We start from the raw sequence: 6,604 nt of genomic DNA, 5'->3' as shown, positions 1-6,604 counted from the left end.
AGCTCAATATCATTACTTGCACCTCCATACATGTTTGGTAAACAGGTGTTTCTGAACAGCAATGGATAATTTTTTAAAACAAATCTTACCATTTTCTTCAAATTCATTCTTACATTACCTTTTTCCATCCTCTCTTTATTCCTCCAAACAAACAGGCTGTTTTTGTTTCTGTACCTTTAAGACTGATATATGTAAATGAGCTCTGTTCTCTTTGGCTGCCTTGTATTATGCCTCATTAAAAAGCTGTCAGGGCTGAAACACTCCTTATAACTTCAGTGTGAATGCATGAAGCTAAACTGCTGTAACAGTGTTTATCAATGCACTCTTTAAAAAGATGCATCTTCAAGGGTTCTTGAGTAAAGACAGTGGTTCCTTAAAGAACCATTTGCATGCTTAAATTGTTCTCTGCATGGTGAAATCGTTTTTCAGACTGATGGAGAATGTGTTGTATATGGTTCTATATAGAACCTTTTTGAAAATGGTTCTGTACAGCACCAAAAAAGGGTTCTGCTATTGTTGCAAGCTTGACATTGTAACAATAGGAGAACCCTTTTTGGTGCTACATACACTATGCAATAAACCTCTTCCTTGCAAATGGTTCTTTGAGTTTTCATGGTTCTATATAGAACCATTGGGCCTCATTCACCAATGTCTTCCTAAGTGTGTTCTTAAATGTGTTCTTGTTAATGGTCCTAAGAAAAAGTCTGTGTCAGATTCATATTGTGTTCTTAAAGCGCAGAACTGTTCTCACCTTTGTGCTCTTTAGTGTGTGTAGATTCTGTTCTTACCTCAGAACAAACCCCAAATAAGAGAACATGGGTGAACATCAGAATCTTTGTGAAAACAACAGGCCTCATTCACCAACCGTTCTATTGTCTCTCTATTGTCTTTACTAAAGAGAACCATCCTGTTAAAGAGTGTACTACATCAAAACCTTATATCAGAAAACAAGTCAAGAAGAAAGCAGAAAAACAGTGGAATAAAAGCATGAAAATGGAGAAAACAGTCAAAACATCTGAGTGATGAAGCCGGCCACAGTTTCCTATGACACTTTAGAACTGATTTAATCAGTACCAATAACACTCAGCCCAGAAAGAGAAACAAGCAACCTGTCAGTAATACACTCTACACCAAAAATCTCAGGCTTATTACAGACTAAGCCTTATTATTCAGTAACTACAGGGACTTCTATGCAGACTGGCTGAGCTATTTTTAGTTTATAGAAGTCTGTAATAAAACTTTGGGCCTGTTGGTAGGCCCTGGTCATTTAGCACAAGCTATTACAAAGAAGCAAAAACTTCACAAAGAAGGATTTTTTGTTTAGGTAGGTAGCTTAAGCCAATCTTCAGGCCCGTCCAGTGAGAGTTGAGGTGAGGGATGTTCTTATTAGACAAAAAGGCCCAGTCCCATTTCTTATTTTTACCCCTACCCCTTGTTTTCGAGTGTCTCCTTGCCCCTTGAAACTGAGTTACATGGGTTAGTGGTTGAAATGTTCCTCTGAAATGGGTCCCTCAAATAAAAAGAGCATCACTTCATTAACAGCTACCAGCGCTGCTCTGTGCCCTGCCAGTCTGCAGTGACAGCAGAGGAGGGTAAAGTTCAGCTCCTCACTGCTGGGCTTTAGTTACATTTAGGACATCATGTGCCTTGAAAGAGGGGGGCAATTATTTATTATCGCCCACCCCTAATTCTTCAGTGATATGAAGCTGAAGTCAGATATTCACCAGATCCCTGGTGCAGCAGTTCTGAAACCTGAGGCGCCAGAATGTAAAACCTCAGTTTGGAGGGTCATGTAGCTCTAACACTTCACCCTAACCCTCTATCTCAACAAGAATCAGGACACCCTACATCTAGACGAAAACACGCAAAACAGAGGAGTAAGGGAGAAGTAGGGGCGAGGGGTGAAATGGGATTGGGCCAAAGTAACTTTACTGAGCTTACTAAGGAAATTGGTATTGAGAGCCTTTAAGAGAACAACTAGACTAAAACAAAACTCAACAAAACAACATCACTCAGGTTCATCTGAACTGAATTAATTAGCCAGACTTAGTGTGTGATGGTAAACATTTACATTAAGTTAGCCAACTCTAGCCTTAGCTTAGCTTAGCTAGCTAAAAAGAACAGCACAGACCAGCATGCTATAGTACACAGCCATACGGTTTTACACAGGGTTTATGTTGGTTTAGCTGTAAATAAAAACATTCATTAATGTTGACTTGCACATGTACAAAGAAGAACAAGGAAGCTCTTGGTTTAAAACAATAACAGTTTGGTCAAGATAAAAGGTGAAGGACCTTCTGAAATTAGTCAAAGATTAGAGGGCCAGTGAAAGTGAAAAGAGCCCTTAGAGAGAGGGATTCGGTGGAGAGACCAATCCTCTGGTCCCAGCTCTCTAGTCATCAACATTCCATATAAAAGCTCAGAATGGCTATATTTACACTGTAGCCATGGCGACCTCTGGTTCCTATCACCATCCCTGTAAAGAAAATGTTGGTACATTTCTCTACAAATGAGTTATTTCACATGAAATCACTCTGAATGACTCTGATTATATCTTAACCAGTGAATTATTGGTGAAATTCCTCCAATAATTGGTGGAAAAATTGGCGGAATTCCTCTGTAAGGTAGTATTGCCAATGTAGTATTTGTCTTATTTCCAGTATAGTTTATATGGCCTCAACAAACCTCTCAAACCACTGTGAATGTTAACCTACTGAACAGCATCACTTAATATCCTGAACTAAAAGCTTGACATCAGACATCCTTTCAGTACAGATCGATACTGCCCTCTAGTGGACATCCAGCTGCACTAGGCTGAATGGCCAGCCTGGGAAAGGTAGTCATGCTGGTAGAGCAGGTAAACCATCAAACTCACATGAAAAACAAACTGGTCAGCCAGTCTGAGATATGGAAGCTGTTTGTTTCAGCAGCTCAACTGTCACGTTTACTATGGAGAAACATGAACTGATTAGGGCGCCTGAAGCTGTTCCCTTATGAAAAAGACCTATAGTAATTCCACCATTACTATCTTTACAATACAATAATTTTATAGAAGGTTCAGATAGATTATAGTAAATTAAGATAGATTAAAACACTTCAGAAGACTGCAGGAATATTATGTAGCAAGAGCAGTAAGAGCTTTAAATGCATATTTAAAATAACTCTAATTTACAGTTTTTTGATATTGCTTTATTTTAAGGGACACATATAGGGGGATTTATTAACCCCTTACATGACCATGGGGCTGCCGGCAGGCCCAAAGATTAATTACACAATTGTGTAATCTAAAAATAGTTCCACCAGTTTGCATTGGAGTCCCTGTAGTTAATAAATTATACTTCTATAAATGCTTTATTCACTGTACTCTACGCTTTATTCATCATAACCTGTAATAATACATAACTGTAATAATACATTTTTGTGTGAAAATCACAAATAGTTGTATTATAAACACTTTGTTATGATGCTGTTATTCAAATGATTGAGAATGAGGCCAAAAAGTGCTAAACAAGTCAATTAGCAGCACAAATCATCTAATCATGACTTTCTGGTTAGCAAAAAGAATGAGGACTTCACTAATGTGTCAGCGTTGTGTTCCATACAAGAGTTAGACAAGAGTAAGAATATGGGACACATCTTGTAGAATTGGTGACTTATTAAACTACTATTAGCTCTTAAGTAATAAACTGACATAAAGCAATAAGCTTGACACTATATAGAACATATAAGAATCATATGCTGCCAGTTCTACAGTAATAAGATGTGAATTTAGATGATAAATGATGCTCAATCATTTGTATATCATACATTATTACAACTAATGACATAATTATAAGTGATTTTCACATAACAGTCCTCCAGTTATGTTTTAATACAGATTATACTGAATAAGGCTTTATACGTAATGAATAAACAGTTTAGAAGTGTCTAATTCAGGCTTTACTGAATAAAGAACAGGACCTTAATAAACCCCCAGTATGTGTTCTGTTAAAGTGAGCTCACCAGCTGTTCACACTAACGGTCTTCTAGCTCCATCTAGTGGACAGCACTGCCAGATTTCTCTCTCTTGTTCGACAACATCAGCTCAAATCACCCAGTTCTGTTTGAGTTATACTTCAGTTATACTAACTGTGCGTCCAGTTTAAAATCCTCCAGCTAAATCTCTACATGCTCTATCAGAACCTCATTTAGCTCGGCGTTGGTTCCACAACACTGGATGATCTCCGAAATCACACTGAAAGAGCCGTGAGTGTAAAACGAAGCCTTATGTACATTTATGAAGTCAGTGAGCACAAACAGCCAAAGAGCTGCTCCGCTCGCCAACCAGTCAGCACTCAGTAGCAGTAATGCTAACCAATCAGCACTCGGTAGCAGTAATGCTAACCAATCAGCACACAGTAGCAGTAATGTTAACCAATCAGCGCTCAGTAGCAGTAATGTTACCCAATCAGCACTCAGTAGTAGTAATGTTAACCAATCAGCACTCAGTAGTAGTAATGTTAACCAATCAGCACTCAGCAGCAGTAATGTTAACCAATCAGCACTCAGTAGTAGTAGTAATGCTAACCAATCAGCACTCAGTAGTAGTAATGTTAACCAATCAGCACTCAGTAGCAGTAATGCTAACCAATCAGCACTCAGTAGCAGTTATGCTAACCAATCAGCACTTAGTAGTAGTAATGTTAACCAATCAGCACTCAGCAGCAGTAATCCAGCACACAGTAGCAGTGATGCTAACCAATCAGCACTCAGTAGAAGTAATGTTAACCAATCAGCACTCAGTAGAAGTAATGTTAACCAATCAGCACTCAGTAGCAGTAATGTTAACCAATCAGCACTCAGCAGCAGTAATGTTAACCAATCAGCTCTCAGTAGCAGTAATGCTAACCAATCAGCACTCAGTAGCAGTAATCTTAACCAATCAGCACTCAGTAGCAGTAATGCTAACCAATCAGCAAATCAGCTCTCAGTAGCAGTAATGTTAACCAATCAGTACTCAGTAGCAGTAATGTTAACCAATCAGCACTCAACAGCAGTAATGTTAACAAATCAGCACTCAGTAGTAGTAGTAATGTTAACAAATCAGCACTCAGTAGAAGTAATGTTAACCAATCAGCTCTCAGTAGCAGTAATGTTACCCAATCAGCTCTCAGTAGCAGTAATGTTACCCAATCAGCACTCAGCAGCAGTAATGTTAACCAATCAGCACTCAACAGCAGTAATCTTAACCAATCAGCTCTCAGTAGCAGTAATGCTAACCAGTCAGCATTCAGTAGGTGTAATGCTAACCAATCAGCACTGAGTAGCAGTAATGCTAACCAATCAGCACTCAGTAGTAGTAATGCTAACTAATCAGCAAATCAGAACTCAGTAGCAGTAATGCTAACCAATCAGCACTCAGTAGCAGTAATGCTAACCAGTTAGCATTCTGTAGCAGTAATGCTAACCAATCTGCACTCAGTAGCAGTAATGTTAACCAATCAGCACTCAGTAGCAGTTATGCTCACCAATCAGTTTTCAGTAGCAGTAATGCTAACCAATCAGCACTCAGTAGCAGTAATGTTAACCAATCAGCACTCAGTAGCAGTAATGCTAACCAATCAGCACTCAGTAGAAGTAATGTTAACCAATCAGCACTCAGCAGCAGTAATGTTAACCAATCAGCTCTCAGAAGCAGTAATGTTAACCAATCAGCTCTCAGTAGTAGTAATCTTAACCAATCAGCACTCAGTAGTAGTAAGGTTAACTAATCAGCACTCAGTAGCAGTAATGTAAACCAATCAGCACTCAGTAGCAGTAATGTTAACCAATCAGCACTCAGTAGCAGTAGTAATGTTAACCAATCAGCACTCAGTAGCAGTAATGCTAAAAAATCAGCGCTCATTAGCAGTAATCTTAACCAATCAGCGCTCAGTAGCAGTAATCTTAACCAATCAGCACTCAGTAGTAGCAGTAATGTTAACCAATCAACACTCAGTAGCAGAAATGTTAACCAATCAGCACTCAACAGCAGTAATGTTAACCAATCAGCACTCAGTAGTAGTAATGTTAACCAATCAGCACTCAGTAGTAGTACTAATGCTAACCAATCAGCACTCAGTAGCAGTAATCTTAACCAATCAGCACTCAGTAGAAGTAATGTTAACCAATCAGCACTCAGTAGTAGTAGTAATGTTAACCAATCAGCACTCAATACTAGTAGTAATGCTAACCAATCAGCACTCAGTAGAAGTAATGCTAACCAATCAGCGCTCAGTAGCAGTAATGTTAACCAATCAGCACTCAGTAGCAGTAATGTTAACCAATCAGCACTCAGTAGCAGTAATCTTAACCAATCAGCACTCAGTAGCAGTAATGTTAACCAATCAGCACTCAGTAGAAGTAATCTTAACCAATCAGCACTCAGTACTAGTAGTAATGTTAACCAATCAGCACTCAGTAGCAGTAATGCTAACCAATCAGCACTCAGTAGTAGTAGTAATGTTAACCAATCAGCACTCAGTAGTAGTAGTAATGTTAACCAATCAGCACTCAGTAGAAGTAATCTTAACCAATCAGCACTCAGTACTAGTAGTAATGTTAACCAATCAGCACTCAGTAGCAG

The sequence above is a fragment of the Colossoma macropomum genome, unplaced genomic scaffold, assembly GCF_904425465.1.
Source record: "Colossoma macropomum unplaced genomic scaffold, Colossoma_macropomum, whole genome shotgun sequence".
Classification (NCBI taxonomy): domain Eukaryota; kingdom Metazoa; phylum Chordata; class Actinopteri; order Characiformes; family Serrasalmidae; genus Colossoma; species Colossoma macropomum.
This window is presented reverse-complemented; position numbering follows the sequence as displayed.